The sequence below is a fragment of the Gasterosteus aculeatus genome, chromosome 12, assembly GCF_964276395.1.
Source record: "Gasterosteus aculeatus chromosome 12, fGasAcu3.hap1.1, whole genome shotgun sequence".
NCBI lineage: Eukaryota > Metazoa > Chordata > Actinopteri > Perciformes > Gasterosteidae > Gasterosteus > Gasterosteus aculeatus.
Genome location: NC_135700.1, coordinates 20,624,062 through 20,643,390, shown reverse-complemented (window position 1 = coordinate 20,643,390; position 19,329 = coordinate 20,624,062). Strand labels below are relative to the sequence as shown.

At 42.1% G+C, this 19,329-nt stretch overlaps 1 protein-coding gene across 7 annotated transcripts in view; it reads left to right on the top strand.

Moving 5' to 3' along the window:
• Window positions 1-10,217: 10,217 nt before the first annotated feature.
• The window catches only part of glceb (glucuronic acid epimerase b), a 36,006-nt gene continuing 26,894 nt past the window's right edge, over window positions 10,218-19,329 (top strand). For 2 of the 7 annotated variants that reach the window (XR_005710667.2, XM_040168656.2), the window contains exons 1-2: window positions 10,218-10,470; window positions 16,897-16,956. The gene's annotated coding sequence lies outside the window, so the exon portion shown is untranslated. The remainder of the gene's footprint in view (window positions 10,471-16,896; window positions 16,957-19,329) is intronic. The other 5 variants (XR_013451616.1, XM_040168679.2, XM_040168670.2 and 2 more) reach the window with 4 other exon arrangements.

The window sequence follows — 19,329 nt, the reverse complement described above, 5'->3', positions numbered from 1 at the left end:
TCTGTTGTTAGGAGCAATTTGGCAGCTTTCCTGTGCACCAACCTGGTTTTAAAAAGCAAAATTTAGGCAGCTGTGCTCATTCGCTGGGTAAGATTAAAACAGCAGCTGCACTGTCAAGACTTACTCTGTATGAAGAATATTAATGCATCCATCTACTGTGTGTATGCCGCTCTACATGAAGCAACACACGGAGGTTAGACTTACTCCACTACATCTCTACATAGAAAATATAGCCGTTAGTTGCTACATACATATTTAGAAGGGTACAATTGATCATTGACCTATATTAATTGCTCATAACCGTCAATAATGGAATTACTGAAAGTCAAAGGCTAAACCAAAAATGAAGGAAGTCTGTCTTTGTTTCCATCTGAAAGTCTAAATGTTGTGTATTTCTTTTTCTTTGAGTTTTTAAAACGGAAAACAATTCCTTAGACCACCTGCAATCTTTTTCCAAACATGAATTCAGTAACAAAATGTATTTATTTGTACAAAAAGTACAAAAAAGTAGCTGTTGTGAATGACAGCAGCTATGTTTAACAGCATCATGATTAATAAGTAACACAAGTAAAAATTGTTTGTGCGGCTTTTAATAAACATTTTCTCCAGTCAAATCAGCGGACTACCTTTTCGGGCTTCCCAGGGTCAAAGGTCAACACCTTAAATCTAAATTATTTACAGAAGAACCATCATGACACTGGCAACTAATATCCATTGCAATAAATTATGTATAACCTCTTCCCGTGCTTCAGGAGTGTGACACATGCAGAATTAATGCATTCATGTTACTTGGATGCATCTCCATTGCAACGCACAAAGCTTTTGCAAACCCATTTTGTTTGTAAAGAGCAGCTCCTGTAGTAGCAATTAGCATGTATTTTGTCCTTGATCCAGTTAGATCACTGAATTGACTGACATGCTCTATATAATTTATCCATTACACGATGTTAACGCTGCTATGACACGTCAAAGCCGCTGATGTGAAAAGGGCTCCGTTCCCATAAAGTCATTAGTACAATGTCAACACAAAGTGGGAAGTTGTGTTATTTTCTCAATGACGTCTACAGACATATTTTTGCAAGCAGAGGTTGAGCAGCAAATGTTCGTCAGCTGTTTGTTCACTTCACTCTGAACGCGGTTGATGACAGAGTGGGTTGCATGTTCTACATTCGGGTTATTTCATTCTGATGCAAGCTGTGACGGGTTAAGTGTCTGTTGGCGCTCGCTGACCGCTGGTTATTGCCTCAGTTGACCGGGCTGATGTGTGCGTCTCGTCTATCTGTGGTTTGTGTGTGAAGTGTATCCTGAGTGGCATGAGCAATGCCATCAACGTCTCTAGCTTTCACTCAGCCCACGCGTGTGGTTTGGTGGGTGTGAGGCCTTTCGTGCACCTATGGTGCACTTTCACTTGATAAAGACTATTTTAACATTAGTCCACAAAAGAATCACCTCCTTGTGCCTCTCGCAGAATGAAACCGCTCTGAACAATGAGACATCGAACAAAATGAGCTCTCACAAGCATCAGCGTCAGTCGACGCATTCATTATTCATATTAATTGATTCTGGCAGTTTGAAAACAATACCTTGTAATGCAACACTCACCCAGGACAGGAAGACGATGAACACACACTAATCTCCCCGAGCATGCATACTGAGCAGGCTGCGTCCGGGCCATATGACTCTCGCGTCAACGCCTAGTGAGGAACCCGGGTATTATTCTCGATGGCGGAGTGGGATTTGCGTTGTTCGAGCCTCGTGGTTTTTGCCGTGTGTAGTGTCTTGTCTTCAAGTGGGGAAATGTCCATATTGAAAAGATTCTTTGAGGTTGCGCATGTCCTTACCGTGCTTTTATCTAATCACAGGACTATTGAGCTCACAAGAGGACGATCGTGGGTACACGCATTTAGTAGAATTACCAGTTGAATGGGAATGGAGGAAGGTCACATGGTTCTTGATGTAGATGGCAACGCACTTGGCATCGCGCCGCAATTAAAATTTAATGAGGCCTCTCTATTGCCGTGCAGACTCTCTTCCTTCCCGTCACCTGCTAGCTTCTTCTCCTTTCCCCACTAACAAGCTACCTCCAATCTAACCACCAGAATGAATAGTCAGGCTTCTTTAAAATGCCCCGGATTGATCTCCATCTTCGGAGCGCTTTTCCGAGACCTTTGGATTATCAATGTGATGATTCACATTTTCCACACAACTAGGAGATATTCCCTTAACAAGGGAGCGAACATCGTTTCGGCCATTGAACCATATCGTGCCTGAATACAGTGTGTACATTCCTTGATCTGCCTCACCCTTTTCAAGTCTCCCCTCTTATCTTTCTGCTGTTTGCTTTTGTTCACCTCCCTGTAATTTGTTCAGTCTGCAGTGCTGCTGTGCACATGTAATCATACAGTTCATACAGACAGAACACATTGACACCATCACTACATCCATCACACACTCACACACACACACACACACGCACACACACTTTTTCACAAAACATTTCCGTCTCTACCTAATCATATTTCAGCACAGTGGTTGATACATAATTCCATATTTGCTCAGTGATGATCTGCAGCAGGCTCCTTGTGTTTATAATGAGGTGGAGAAGCATTCAACACAGATCTCATTATCTGTGCAGCGTCAACAGAAATGTTAGGTCAAAAAATGTTTTGAGAAAAGTAAAAAAAATCATGGAAAAAAATAAATGTTTTTAAAAAACATTATAGTGGCCAACAAAATTGTTTTGAAAAAAACCCTCAATAAATGTTATATTTAAAAATGTTTTTAAAAAGTCAATATATCTTAGGTCAAAAAATATCATGGCAAAAATGATTTGGAAAAAAATGTGCAGGATTTAGGCAAATACATTTCCATGCAATCCTCTCCGGAAAGATTTATTTTCATTCCTTTTTGTATGAGGGCTATTTTTCAACTAAAAAAAAAGTTATGTTTAAAAATGTCAAAAAGTAAAGCATCGGAAAGAAGCACCGTGTCCTCAGTCTCATGCTAAAAAATAAAAATAAAAGATTCAGTTGAGCTTCTCCTAAAAACCACTGCAGTAAAAGAGAGTTTGTGGGGGTTAATGAAACTATCATTCAATCTGGTATCAAGATTTCTTTGTAATGTTCCCGACTCGATGTGCTGGATTTGCATAATTTTCATTATCTCATAAGAAGCTCTCCTCCTTTCCCCCCTGTACTCATCAGTCCGTGCACTCCTCTTGTAGGCAGATAGTCTGCTCACTTAGTTTTAAGTAGAAAGAATACAGAGAAAAAAATACATATTTGTCCAAATTTAACATTTGAGGAATGACAGAAAAAAATGGTTCTATCTTTTTATTGGAAGATGCTACTATGGATGATGTGGTACTTTCCTCCCAGCAGGCAGCTGTTCCACGGCTCTCTGATGTTATTCTCTGTAGCAATCGTTATCCTTTATTAAATCCCATTTTCATGAATATGACAGAAAAACAATACAAATATACATAATCAGTGAAGAAAAGATGAACACAAAATAGAAACAGCCGATATCATTGTCAGTCATCTAAAAGGCCCAATTTCTATTTACATTATTTCACATACGTACATTTCCTAATATCTGCAACTGGCAGACGCCCTACTCTCCTTTTCTCCCACAGCGTTTTGTCTCTCTGTACCTCTTGCTGTCCCTGATGTCTCGCCTACAGGCAGCTACGACAAAAACATGTGAACACCGCAGGGAAATTAGAACCCCAGCCAGAATAAAACTGCAACTTCAAATAAATCAACAGTCTTTGTTGTTCTGGTCCCGAACAAACACATTTCACCAATTGAAAGTTAACAACTCAATGTCAGTTTGCTAAGAGTTTGATGAGAAAATCAATACCATTCTCCCCGTGTCCATTAGATACGTCTCCTGAGACAAAAGCCATGCAGTCATAGTAGCTTAGCATAAAAAAAAATGAAACAATGGCAGGTATTTCATCAATAAGTGCCGATAATGCCGAAAACCTTTTATGGAGCCAGGCTATCCGTTTCCACCCTGCCCCCGGTCTCAATGCTAAGCTAAGATAGCACGCTGCTGGCCTCATCATTATGTAAAGCCAAAGACAAATATAACAATGTAAGTTTCGCATCTTACTCCAAATATTTATGTTTCCAATTTTGTCAGCAGATTCAATAGTGCACCACTTCACCATTGTCGAACGCACAATGGACCATAATAAAAAAAATAAAGGATTAAGATCAATGCAGCAGAAGTCCGTTTCTGGCGTCTACATAACCAACAATTCAACACTAAACCTGAAAGTTCAGTGTGACATTTGAGAATGCTAGTTTTTGTAGCCTTAAGAAGCGATAAGGAGCCGGCTGCCGAGGTCACGTCCCTCCCCCACCCCCAAACCCCCCCCGGGTGTATTTCACGTTCAGACTGGTCGTCTTCAGCCTCCACCAACGCCGACTGAACTTTCAACCCTCGAGGCCGTCGGCTTAACGCGGCTGCCGCCGGAGCCACATGAAAACGCATTAATCGTACGCATCACCGGTGTGTATCGCCTGGTGTGTGAGGAGGGGGGGGGGGGGCACGGTCTGTAGTTATCATCCCACCAACCCACTGCTGCACCAGCTACCTCAATTACTTTGGGAATATCAGCAGAACTGCTGCTGTGTCAATGTGGAGAAGCCCTGTCCCCCCGTCCTCGCTTCTCTGTATCTCCGATTATTATAAATCTGAATTCCTTGCTGAGGTAAGGTGACAGAAGTTGTAACTTATACTCCAGGAGAGCTCCTAAAACAAATCAGGTCCCCGTTCGGTGAAAGTGTGGATAACGACAGACGCATGAGCCGAAAAGTGCACAGACCCAAATTTGTCAAAGCACGCTTCAGCTCCATGATGGATCGCAACGGAAAAAGCTGAGCTTTCAGCGCGCTGTCAGGAGGAGCTGCCTACTTCAGCAGTTGTATAACCTCTAAAATGAGCAGTTTTATGGTAATTGCCTCAGAAGTATTAAAGTTTTGGTGTGGGGGAGTTTTCACATATTGGATGCGGTGTTCCACTTACTTTTTTTTTTTTTACCATTTCCTCATGTTCCAAGTGCCTCCGAACAACCTGTCTCTGCAATTTGTTGAAAGAAATATACATTTTGCCAAAATGTTGTATCACATTTCATTGATTCAGATTCATATGTATGATTAAGTCTCTTATCTATAATCCGCACTTGATGCTGAGGAATACAACACAACGAGTGGCTTTCTTTGCTTTCATTTAAAGGAAGAGCAAAAGACTGAGTGAGTAGATTTGCATTTAATAATAAGCCAAATAGTTTCTTGAATGCTGCTTAAAGAGCTCTTTGCTCACCACCCAGCTCTCATTCACTTGGTTCTCTGGTTAAACAGAAGTTTTTTTTCAGGCTCTTAGGAAACATTTATAAAAATCAGGATGCCAGTGTTGCCTCTGGGTGTCTGTCTGCGATGCTCTAGTTAAAGTAAATTGAAAAAACACTGGAGGCCACAGCACATGAATCTTTTATGACCCGGGGAGAAGCGATAAGGTGAAAGACGGAAGACTCTGGACGCTCAGATCAATCAAACGTCGGGCCGACCTGCTCATCTCTGTGAGGAATCTCAATCCGAGCGGCTGGGTGACTCATGCTGTGCCTTTGAGGAGCGCTGAAGGGCCGTTACTTCACAGCAGCTAACACAGCTGATCTGCAGAAATTTAGATGTATTAACAATCCCTTCCCTGCACAGAGTGTTGCTTTGATGATGTGTGACCGAGGTGGTGATTTACGGAGACATAATGCCGGCGTGAATTGCATTTCAGCAGAAAATATAGAGTCATCTGCACTGTTGCACATGCAGATGCATTAGCTGTAGAGGCGGTAGGTCCGCCGGGCTCCCTTATTATATGATCATCAAAGGGGCTGCGCTTTCAAACTAAAGTTCTCCTGGAGAGGCGACTATACAAAAAACCTGCGTTGTCTCTCACGAGAGTTTCTTTTTTGTGGCTGGGTATTATTAAGTAAAGTTGGAACACCAATGTGTTTGAGTCTGTTGAATGTTTCAGCACTGGAACAATGTTTCGGGTGTTTTATAAACCCGTATGGGTTTCGCTTGGCGCTTGTGTGTTGATGATCACACAATCCGTCCGACTGACTATGAGCAAACGGATACTGCAGATCCCTTTTTGCTCTGACCTGAGTGTCTGAACCCTTCCAACACTTTTCCACTTAAAAATATCATTGCACAAGACAGTACGCAGGGACTGTGTTTTCCATTCAGGCCTGTATCAGTTATGTCCCTTGGTGCCTCGTGTGAAAATCGGGATTTTTATATTTCCCTTTGCTCTCATTCTTCTTCCATCAGCAACACAACTGCATCATTCTAGAGGAATAAGAATGCAAATTAGCAATCTAAGAAACAAACAGTTTTGCAAGTGAATGGCCTCTGTGGGTTTTGGTGTTTTTTATGAGACGGGGACACTCTTTGTTCGTTCAGTTCTTTTCTCATGTTTTTTTTGGCATCCTTTGGAGACAAGTATTCTTCATGTGATTCTCATAATGTGACAATCACATATTCGGCATGAAGCACACGCATCGCTGAGCGGCATTCCGGGGTTACGGCCAAGAAATGGTCTCATGTTGTCACAGTGAGGAAGCTGTGGTACGACCCCCCCCCCCCCCTCTTATCTCCCCCCATGGCGCTGTCACTCAGTTCATTTATCTTTCTTGTGCCCGAGGTTGATGTCAGATACAGAGAGCCCCACATTAGAGGGCCACACCTCCTCTTCCAAAAGTTGAAATGAGAAAAAGGGTTAGAATACCAATATGGATGAAATGGATGGTCGGGGTTCGGAGCGCCTTAGGTCCAGAGAGACCTCAGAGGACCTCCGGCTGAAACAGCTACATCTGCATCTTATGTTTTTTATAGCTTTTTCAAATCATTATTTTTCCACTCACGGTTATTCTGCCAATCCTCTGTGAAGAGACATCTCATCCAATTGGTTAATCCGACTCCAGTTTTTAAGGAGGGAATTGGATATTTGAGGCAGAGTAATAAGCCAGCTGAGTATTGAGTTCTGCGGCTGTCGCTCCGGAGGGCTTTCTGGAAAGTATTAAAAGTCTGAACGTTCAGTGATTCCACATTTTGGATTTGGAGGTAAGTATCAATTTTATAAGTTTGAGGCACGAAAAAAGACAAACAGAAATCTCTTTATTTGTGATGTTAATCAGCCTTTGAGTGGAATTTGAGAAGAAGAGATTTTCCATTAAATTCCGCTGTTATTCCTCAGCGAGTGTGAGAAGGCTGCTTGTCAACTCAGAATACCATAAAGCTCTGAAATACTGTCTGCTGATTGGAAAACTCAATTTCTATTTTGTTTTTTGTGTTTCTGCCTTCCTCTTATCTGTACGTTTCCTTTACTCAGATTTACATTGTAAAGCGCCTTTGGGTACCAAGAAAACGTATTATTATTATTATTATTGTTCTACAAAAAACGACTGAGCTTCCACTTCTCGCTATCTATTTACAGTGGAATGGTTAAAAAGCGGGAATGATGTGCTTTGAAATGGCTTCATATAATCCCAGATTTACATTACAGGCTCTGTACTTCTGCTGGCGCGACGTCGACTGCACCGAGTGAATTACTCTCTGTTCATCCTGCATGCATCTTGAGTACAGAAATGAGCTGTAAAGCCACATTTCCTTTACACTCCAATCTGTTTTCAGTCTCATTACCCTCACAGCTGTTATTGGTTGCAGTTATATTACGGTAGTGTATTGTTTCTTTTTATAACAAAGAAGGTCCAACACATGCACATGCTCTTCAACTAAATCATTATGTAATGTCAAAAATACTTTAAAATCTATTCATCTTCTGCAAAATCACTGTTCAAATGATTCTGTCTGACGTGTTCTACATTAATGGAATCTAATCCCTCATTTAAAACAGCACAGTGGATTTGGTTTCTCGAAAAAATGTAAAATATGGATAAATATATAAAAAGCTCGAATGAAGAGATCCACGGCAAGCAGAGCATGATCAGTGCACAATATTTCACACTGACAAGCTCCACATTGTCTGGCTAACACTGTCCTCCCACAGCCAGTTGCGCACAAGGCTTTGGGGGAAATAATATCACCAGAAGGTTGCTTCATTTCTGCAAGAAAGGATTATTAAAACGTATACAACATATTAAAAAAGAATGGGACATAATGGAAATCTATGGCTTTGAGCTTTAAGCTTGAAGGACACAAACACCTCAGCCAACGTAATACAATTTCCCGTCTCTTTCATCAATTTGGGTCATCATCACATTTTAGGTTCATATCTGACTCTAAAGTGTCTTAATGTACGTCTCGGCAACATCTGCTAACTAGCACTAAACACAAAGTCCAATCGAGGTAAGACCTCATGGTGGACTAGATTGAAAGTCAGGGGGTCCCAAAGTCATGAAGCTTCAACCCCTGGAGACCATGAATGCCACGCAAAGGTTGGTGCAAAGCTTTGAGATTAGGTGTTGAATTATTTCATTTGCGATGAAGGAAAGGTATAAAAATAATTTACTAGAATACACCCATGAATATCTGCATGAAATTAATTGAACATTAGTTGAGATCTTCTAGTCTGGACCAGACAGACAGACTCATCAACATATACTATATTTTACTTAGTGGCTGATAACATCTTTGATATTAATTCTACCTTTATCTTTGTAGTGGTTTTATTTATTGTGAATGATGCAAACGTCGAAAACTACTTTTTGCAGGAAACATATAAAACATAAACAGAAAAAAAGCTTAACATCTCTCAAAGTCTGTAATTCATTCAATTCTGACCTTTAAACTATTAAGAATACCAGTAGACTTTAGTTAGATCTACAACAACTGGTTTTAATGAGCATCCTCGACTTCAACATCTACCGCTTCCATGACAACATTACTACCAGTCAACCGGGGGGCAAACGAGACGCTCAAAGTTAAAGTGGGAGAGAACAGACACAGCTTCTTTTTTTTCAAAGTGGTTGCTGTCTTGCATCATGCTTGTCTGCCTGTGATTAGATGGTCTTATTTTATTCTTTCTTGTCCTCTATTTCATAATGTCAGGCATCAGCATATATTGAAGAGAGGAGATTATCTCATTTATTTAAGCCTCATGAAAAAGAGCATTACGGCTCAAAGAAAAAAGCTTAAAATTGCTGTTGGTGAAGCACATTCCAGCAGTGTTTCCTCATTACCGTCAGAAACACTGAAGCGAACTCTGCTGTAATCACTGACAATAGCGCATTCATTCCCTTCTTCACCAGCCTGTCACAGAGCTGAAGCCAGATTTAAAATCACACAATAAATTACACTCAAGGCTACTCTTTGAGATCCTAATAGGAAGCAACAGCCTTATTACGTATTTTTCCAGTTTCTATTGATTCTGCCTGTTCTCACAATACTGAGAACAATTGATGAACATAGACACACGGCTAAAACAAGGACAGCAAAGCCGAGCAAAGCCTAAGAATTAAGTCTGTGGAAGAGAAAACGAAATACGTCAAGGAAACCCATAAACCTGTGGACGACATGAGAACGCCACACCAAAGGAAGAACAACCCACGCTTTATTGATACTACTTATGCAATACCTGTCATTTTTTTTATACTACTACAGTGTTGAAAAGTAACCTTGATTTAGAAAACTCGATGTAATCCAAAATCAGACCAAATCAAAACCAAGGCACAAAAAAAAAAAAAAAAATCAAACAAATCAGCAGCAACAATAATGCATTATAACAGATCCTTAAGCTCAACACTTTATTTTACTATATTTTACTGTGTACAGGTTTTATGATTATGATCTTGGACCTACCGCCTTGGTTGATGCTTTTAATTCAGTTGTAACACTGATGTTTTCCTTTTATTATAATAACACTCAAAAACAACAGCTAAAACTATGACAAACGTACTGACAGAAGTTGATCTGAGGCGGTGTCAGGGACAATTGCTCCTTTGTGTAACGTAATGTTGAAATGCACTTATTGTAAGTCGCTTTGGATAAAAGTGTCAGCTAAATGACATGGTTTAATAAGCATTGGTCGAAACTGCTTCGTTGTCTACTGAAATTGTGCAATGAGTGAATATTTGTATTTATATTTAATTGAGTTAAAAAAAAACACATTACCATTCTATTTTATTTTGTTTCTAGAGCACCAACACAACAAACGCCTTCTGCAGCGGCTAATCTGATTGGTTCGTAGCGATCTCCCAGCTCTCGTCCTATCTCGCGATACTTGATACCCTTCTCAGTGAGAAGCAGGTCCTCGGCGAGCTGTAGTCAGTCGCTGTTGTGGCTGGGAGGCAGCAGTCACCCGGTCTCTTCGAGTGGACCTTGATCCCCCCCCCCCCCCTGAGGTAAAACAGGAGTCTTTTAAACTAACCGACTAACCGAAAACAACTACTTCTGTTGGCTCCTAAACAAGCCCCGTTTTTTTAGGACACCTTATATCCTGCAGGTAAGGTCGCTAACGTTAACGTCTCGTCTGCTCCCTCTTGTCCAGACATCCAGTGCTAGCTGATATTTCCCCGGTTCACTTTCACATCAGCGAAGCGACGTTTAATTAGCTTTAAATCCCACCGGTCTGCTTTTCTCCTTCCGTGTCTTTGCAATGCACTTAACAGTTTAAAGTGTTTTATACGACCGTCGGCGTGTCGGCGCCTGTTAACGGAACCGCAGCGGGGGGAACAGGAACTTCAAAGCTCGGTGTTGACTCTCTGGAATGCAATACCCCAGTTAGCTTGTATGCTAACGATACATCTGCTTACTATAAAGTAAGCTGGCTTACTAGCTAGCTCGGCCACTTCTTCCCGCTAGACTCACACCAAAAGTACCGGCGGTTGACGTTGTTGTGCTTGTTGTATGGGTTGTCATGGTGGGACTGCGCGGCGTAGTGGTCACAGGCTCTTTTTTTATTTTTTTATTTTTTTGTGAATGGACCAGATCAGAAACTGACAAACTTAACTTGAGCCGCCCGTTAGCTAACATCCGGTCGCCTCTGCTTTTAACGGGCAGTTCTTATGTGGTCTTCCAGTAGAATTGTGTTTAGCCCAGTTACTCGTAGCCACCAAATATCTACCCTGGTACTCCTCTTCTAACGGATTGCATTAGTGTCTTTTACTGATGTGCAGTAACTTCTCCATCCTCAAAGAGCGCCCCCCCCTCCCCCCCTCCCCCCTATCCAACATATTGCCCCCCCACGTCACATCACCGTGGCTGTCCTGTTATTAGAGGCTGCGGGTAAAAGACCACTGTGTGTAATTGTGCTTCTGGTGACTCACGAACCAGAGATCCAGCTGTACTATTTGTTCTTCTGGGTTTGTATCCTCATGGTTGAAATGCACTTATTGTAAGTCGCTTTGGAGAAACGCGTCAGCTGAATGACATGTAATTACATTACATGTCTAAATGTACTGTTTAGTGGTCTTTGCATATATAACGTTGCATCCTAAATTGTCTTTCCGTAGCAGTCCCTTGCAGCCTGATGCTCTTTACTTTGCCTGTAAACAGTGTGCAAGGATCTGATGTGGATGGCATGAGAGTGTTTTCAGTGTTCTGACATTGAATAAGTGCCCGTACACCAAATAATCAGCGGAAGATGGAGCGGTATTTGTACTGATAGAACATGCAATCACTTCTATGTGTACATATTCAAATACATGTAAAAGAACAGAGTGAAATGGAAGTAGACAAATACATGTACAGTATGTTTGAATAGAGTGAATTAATTTGATTTAACGTTAGATATAATAAGACTAGTTTTTTTTATGTCGTTAAATGATGTACCGCAGGTTATCATCCTTAAAATTTATATTAGTCACTATTTAGTATAAACGTGACCAATACTGGATTTTTGAGGGTAGACACAGATCATTTGGGAGTTTAAAAACGTAGATGATAACGTATCGACGGATATGATTTTTATAAATGGGGCTGCTGAACCCTCCAGGGCCCTTCTTGCTGAAAGTGACTACGGCACCACTGCGTTACCCGTTGTGGACATATTGTTAATGGCGGGATTATTTTTAATTGGCTCAAACTTACTTTGGCATTTCAAAGCACTGCATTTTCCCCTCGTGTACGACGTTTGTTTATTAAATGTGTGAAAGGCTGAAAACATTTGGTGGAATTAAACAAAGTATATGATGGGTCACTTGTGTGACACTGGTTTTCAAGTTACAGTGAATATTAGTTGCTGGTCTGCACCTTTCGAAGTCTGAGATCTGTGAATCTGCGAAGGTTCTAGGCTACTTGTGTCCTAACTACATCAAACATCTTCACGTCTATGCTATCAAATTCTAAAGCTTCACTTTAATGGCTGCTTTAGGGAGATCAAGTTTTGTATTATAGTGATGGATGTTCTGCATTAGCTCGTTCTGCCTACTGCTAGGATTTGGATTCCATATGTCATATTATACCACAGGCTACACAGAGTAGTTTCTTATTACAGGCACTGACGATCAAATACCTGAAATGCTTCACATTTTGCTCAAGAGCCAGCTGAAACATGCTTAAATACTTCACTAATCCTGCGACTACTCCTTCGCTCACAAATGCCTCAGTGCATATATGCATATTAATAACTTGACTAAGCAGTGGAGATAATGGACACCATTATGTGCAAAGACTCTGGCTGATTGGCGATTACACATCTGAGCTGTGTCTCACTCACAATCAGTGTGCACAAATGCATCAACACACCTTGATGTTGGCTCGGTCAGAGGGAATCTTAGCATGTAAGCGAGTGGCAGGGGTCAATAGCCTCAAATTACGTGCGGGGCCAGCGGTTATCGGCTATTATTTATTATTCAAATTGACTCAAATCAAAAATACCAGTGTAGGACTTCCTTTGTGTCTGATGTGTTTCTGACCTTGGGAATATTGAAGAAGGGAGAGCGATGCGGTTGAAAGTAGAGAATGCTAGTAGGTTTTAATCACGTTTTTCTTGAACTGATTAACCAGAAACGTTATTGCTCCAGTTCCAATCCGTCACTTCATGGCAGCCGTTCTCTCAACTTTGGCAATCGACATTGATCCCTGGCAGCCGGCCTGGCTACAGTTTCTAGAAGTTGCTGTCTCTGGTTTCCTTTGATAGTAAGTTTGCACTTGAACCAGAACATCAAATTAATTCAATTCATTGACGAATGGTATCGCTGTAATTCCGTGCAAGCAATCTAAATAGATGTTGACTGGATTTAGTTATTCATGTTTGACATTCTTGTTTTGTGTCCTTTAGTTTAGTTTTTTCATTAATGCTTTTTAGTTTATACAGTACCAGTCCAAAGTTTGGATTCAGTTTAAGGAGAAAGTCAAATATAAATGTAAACAAACAGATCAGCCGATTAAAAAAAAAAATCATTGAATAATGTAAAAGGTAAATATGTTGCCAGCTTCCAGCCGTAAAAGTAACTTTTTGGTAAAACTGATTCAACTATTTCTTAGTTCCTGTTTTTTTTAAAGCTTGGTCTTGGTCTTACTGACTAAAGCTGATTAAAACCAACTGGCGGCCCAGTTGGAACCAGCCGGCTGTTGGGGAAAAAGGTGGAAATAAGAAAACGTATGTTCATGGTTTCTAATTTGGTACGTGGTTTCATCGTCCGGCCGGGCCTCCAGAAATATGATAACAAAGTCTTCTGAACAAAACTCCGCCCCGGAGCGTGTGTACTATTTCTGAGGGGTGGCAGATTGCAGCAACACCGTCGCAAGTTGGCAGATTGCTAATTAGACGGTCCGCTACTCCGAACACAGAGTGGATTTAAAAATTCCTCAGAAGGCTGAATTCTGTGGGCCTTTCCTCCCTCTGCGAAATGTAAAGGTGAACACCTTTTGGATGCACGATGCAAGTAAACACTGCAAGGGGAAGAGAGGCGACCCTCAATTAGACTCCAAAGACCAGAGAACAAATTTAGACCCAAACAAAGAGCTCTGAGATCCATAAATCCCAGCACCTGGCCAAGAAATTCTTTGGTTAGTGGTATTGATCAACAGCTCTGTACACCCCTCTTAGATCTGTTAAGGATATTTCCTGCTGTGGTGCTAAATGTACCTTTTTAAAAAGTTTGTTCTCCAGCAGAAAAATACCCAGAGCAGCGTGATGTTTTTAAATCCACTTCCACATTCTGCTCTAAATACTCCATCTTTTGATATGATTTCCCTTTCTACTCTGATTTATCTTTGTTTTTCATGCATTGAGACACACGGCACTTCAATTCAGTGTGAATTTCTCCACGGATTATTGGCAATTTTTCTTCATTGCTTCAATCATACAATGCGCTTAGCATGTAAATGTGTGCGTTCATAGACATAGGCACACCCATGCAGCACTTATCTCCAAATCAAAACATCTACTGTCATCTCCAGTAGTCTTTAAATATCCAAGGCTATCGGCCGAGTTTGGCAGAGTGCACTTCTGTGTCGCCGCGCTGTGATTTATACCGACGCTGCAAGTCCTTCCAAAGCCATTTCAATCCGGGCCCGATGAGTGCTCCTTTTAATCAGCACATTACACAAGACGCCACAAAGCAGCCGAGTGTCCTTGTGGCTGGAGTTCTTGTCTCGTCTTGTTTCCAGTGCGCGTGCCGCTTTGAAGGAATCCGGGCGGACTAAAAGCTGTCAAATGGTGTTTTTGTGAACTCCTCTCCCTGGTTCCCCTTTTCTGTAGCACTCCTACCTCCGAGTGGGAGCAACCGCGCAACTTGTACCTCTGAATCAGGCGGCTGCCGGTGAAATAAGACCATACTCGATTATCAGACGGTTATGGGTGAGCTGTTTATGTCTTAACACGTCCGTCGCAACAAGACCCAAAGTGCTGCAGCCAGCTGGTGTCCAAAGTACCAAATAGTTTTTTTCATTCTTGGCTCCAACGGCAACCCGTGTGATCAGATGCCAGCTAATATAGGACATGTCTTCTTCCTTATTATATTTAGTTTCTGCACATTTCATAAAATGTCCCTTTCTCAAGAAGATAATTAACTGATTCTGAATTTTGTAATGATGGAGGAAAAAAATCTGAAAATGCAAAGTTAATGGGAGTTATTTTAATCCATGTTTACAAGACCTCATTTTGTTGCGTGTTCATCATCTTGATTAAGTTTTAAAGGCAAGTGTGTGTGTGTGTGTGTGTGTGTGTGTGTGGCGGAGTCTTTACTCACTCTCGAGGCTTCCCCATCTGTTTTCTACCAGCAGCCCGAAAATACATAATGCTGCCAAATTATAGGAGAATCGTGGAAAAAGGCTCCTCTTTGGAACAGGATTGGCCTAAGAACAACAAAACATATTTAGTTTTCTCAAAATCCCCAGAGAATGGCCTCTAGACTACACGTCCTGACATATTACTTGTAGTATTAAATCACATGTTTTCACCATGAGGCTCGATCCAGACTGAGAAGAGGGAGCACCACACGCCGTTTGTTTATGGCCGGCTGACGGCTCCACTGACTTTATCTACGACCAGAATATCCTTTTGAAATGACCCGTTTCTGTCCCGCTCCTCACCTCTCTCCCTCTAGCATGGAGGCAGACACACCTGCTGTGTTGTGTGTGATGGTCCGTTAAGAGACCCTTTTTCTTGGGTATCGATAAATCGCTTTACTTATACTTTACACCAAAGTTTCCCCGCCTTTGTTTATTTGGCTCTGTTTTTATGTTTGTATTTCCATGTGCGTTTCATGCCCTGCACCTCCCCACTGGGAATTTCTTATCTTGTTGTATTTAAACCATGCGTGTCCTTTGTTTCTTTGTCCGATTGTCTTTGTCCACGTCTTTTTCCTTCACTGGCTCCTCAGTGATTTGCGTCTAGTTATTTCTCCAGCCTGTGTGTCTTTGTTTGTGGTTTATGGTCCTCTCAGACTCAAGAATCTTTCCAAATCTATAAGGAAGTTTCCAAATTTCTTTGAATATCCAGTCTATTTATAGAATATTTGCAGCAGCAAGAAATATTCTGCGGGTGAATATATTAATATGAAAACGTAATCTTTATAGAGCAGTTGGTCTTCAAATAAAATATTTTTCAGAATCAATTCAATTCTAAAGGGAGAATTGCGTCTCGTATGCAAGTTCTTTGACTGTCTTTCCACACTGTTAAGATACAAAGTTACTAAGACGCAAAATTCCTAAATCTCTCCCACTTTTTAAACCAGTTCTTTGTCAACCTTCCCTTTCTCTCATGTTTTTTAATTTCCCCCTTGCAAAACCAAAAAGACAAAAGGATGTCTCCTCGTATCTCTTTATTTTCCAGCACCAGAGCCTCTATTTCAAAGCATAGTGTCACGCTGTAGGTTGCTGCTACTAAGCTGTTACACCAGCTTCCTTCAGCTTTCCCAAATGTCATTGATTTGAGTCTCCCACCTACAGGATGCAATTTTCTGCCCCACTGCGGTGGCTGCTTGAGGTCGCTCATGCTGATACTTTAGCCTCTAATGCGGTGAAAAGTGAGGTTGTCCTTCTGCTTAATAATAGACTAATGAACAAAGGGCTGCTCTCTCTTTGCTGCATGCACGACACACTTCCTAAAGCCCCGTCTTCCCTCTGAAGTTCATGGCAAACTCAACATTATGAATTCCAGGAAGTATCCGGGACTTTTCGGTTGCATTTTGTCGATGAGCAACTGAAAAGTATTTTATACTAGTAGCAAATATCCCGTTATCTGGTCTCTGCATTGGATTGCAGATGTCCATAATATGTGGTTTCCACCTCTCTATTTATGAGTCACGGTTTTGAAGGATATTTTTTTCTCTCATTGGCCACAGCTTGATGACATTTTAGGGACATTTTCACTCATTTGCTGCCAGTTTCTCCTTATTTTCACTCTATGGTTGCAATCTGCGGTTTGATATTTCACCGTTCACATTGCATACGCTGACCTGCCTTCTAATGTGTTTGATAGGTGTGGCGCTGTTTGTCCCACTGACCAGCTCGGCCTCAGAAAGACCTTCATGGTTTCAAAGTAAGTTCTGCTTTGAATTTTCACCAAAAGGAGCTCGCAACCCAACAAATAACTCCACAATGGCTGCTTTTGTTTTTGTGGCCTTGTGGCAACATTTTGGCAGTGGAGTGAGGGGTTGGGTTGGGGGGGGGGTTGTATAAGTCTGTGCTCGCTGTGGCACACTGCTGTTGTAAACCCCCCCCTCGCCCTGTGACCCCAGCAGCCAACGGCCAAGCTTGGCTGACCTCAAAGGCAACACGCAGACAGCGTATGTCTGCATACTTTGGAACCGTAACCCTCCCCCAAGCAAGTTCCTCCACACGCCGCCTCTATAGAACTAAATCCCCACCCCACCCCACCCTACACAACAAAAGAATGGCCCCAGTCGCCCCCGAGCATGCAGACATCTATGGATCTGTGCTGCAGCCTCATTACTCGCCATACTTTTTGACTTTCAGCGCGCTAGACTTTGACTGTGTCGAATATTAAGAGCTGGTAGTTCCCGAGGAATTGCGACACTCCACAGCAGCGAGATCCTCTGGTGGCGTTGGCTCATGACGGTGCGTGGAGTGCTTGTGCCTCCGCCTTCTGTCAGCGTCTGTACCCAAAAACCCGAGAAGCCCCACTGCCCCCACCTCCTCATTCTCCCGGGTTAGCCACACATTCAAGCCCACAATGAAGCACTCTTCCTGCCTCCCACAGCTGTGTCTCGCTGCCGTTCTTTTCTGTGTTTCAAGTGTCTATTTAACAGCAATAAACAGGAGACGCCACCGTGTTGCCGCTCGGCTCGTGTTCTGTGCAACCGCAGTTAATGACACTTTTTGTGTTGCGCCGACAAGGCGGATGCCTCCCTCTTCATTCTGTGTAGGCATCCCGTGTCACTCACTTGTTCAAACAATTGTAGTCGGTAATAGAATGGAGGTGGAGGCCTTTTCTTTTGCTTGGCAACAGCAACACGAAAGGCATGTTTTTCTACCACTGTGTCCTTGGTTGTTGGTGTATGTGCAGATTGAGTGTTTCCTCCGCTGCTTTGTTTACATTGCGCACAGTCAAATTGTGGGTGTTCTCTAAATCAAGGCCATTGGAACCACGAGTCGCGCTGACCACGGCCGCACAAGCACTCCGGCAGAGACCAACCCATGTATCTGGGCAGGCGGCTTCAGTTCTAACACTTTACACTGGTGTCTCGGTCCGTCTGAAAGTAGGCGCAGGAAGTATCCCCAAACTAGCTCATTTAAGTGACATCTTCTTCAAGGACGACTTGCCACAAGTTATCATGACCCATATTTAAATAGAAGTGTTCCATTGACGCCAAAAAGAGAAACCCTAAACTACCAGTACAGTGTGGTCTTACACATAAGAGTGCTTTAATAATATTTGACTTGAATAAATAATAATTCAAAGTGCTCTGTGGTGTCAGAGGGGTCGAGTTTATCACTGGATAGGGAAATATTAATCTCTTCTTTATCCTTTTTCTGTATATATTCATTTAATACGCCTCAAACCACAATCAAATCGACAACAGCATTTTCAGGACTGAGAGCAAGGAGCGTTTCCCCGTTGGGTGTGTCTGCTTTTATTGGACGGGTAGAGAGAACGAGGTGCTGCAGAGGGCCGTGGCGTTGAACCTGTGTGGCTGTGGAAGGTCATATGAAGCTGTTTATGAAGAAGCAGCTGCAGGAAGTGTTGATCTTGCTATTATTGGATTAGTTTTCGGAGAATTCCTCATAGAGCTCAAACTAGCCGGATAATCGATCGGCTGGAAATGAAACTGTGACAATTTTGATCGTCAATTAATTGTTGGCGCCCGTTGAACAGCATTTAGTTCCCTGGATCTGACGTGTGAAGATTTTGTTGCTCTCTAATATCAGAAGAAACCGAATGCTTTTACCTTCTTGAATGTTGGGCAGGGCACGGTGCTTAAAACCGCAATGCTGGGTACCTTTTTGTCGGTCACACGCACATTTAAGACGGGGACAGAGAAGTAAAAGTCTCCAGAGGACAGTGTCTCCTGCATTATGTAGAAGATCCAAAATTACCGAGCACTTGCAGGTTTTTAGCAGTCGCTAAAAGCTCAGTAGTGCCTCGATCTAAAAGGTGTGTTACAGCCCTGCACTATAAATGTGTTCCGTCTCCTTCGCCTAAGAAGAAAGGTCACTGGCCAGAACAACAAATGATTACATAGGATATTATACAAAAACGGTTCTTTTTCATCCCGTTGGCAAATTACCGCTAAACCGCAGGACTCCGGAGCTCTGTGAGCAAAGCCAGTCCTCCTGCCTTGCTCAGCCTCCGTGACATTCACACTTGATTAGCCTTGCAAATGAAGCTTTCCTTCTTTTGAGGTAGGAGGCGCAACCTTGGCCCCCGGAGACCTGTTAAGTCTTTATTGGA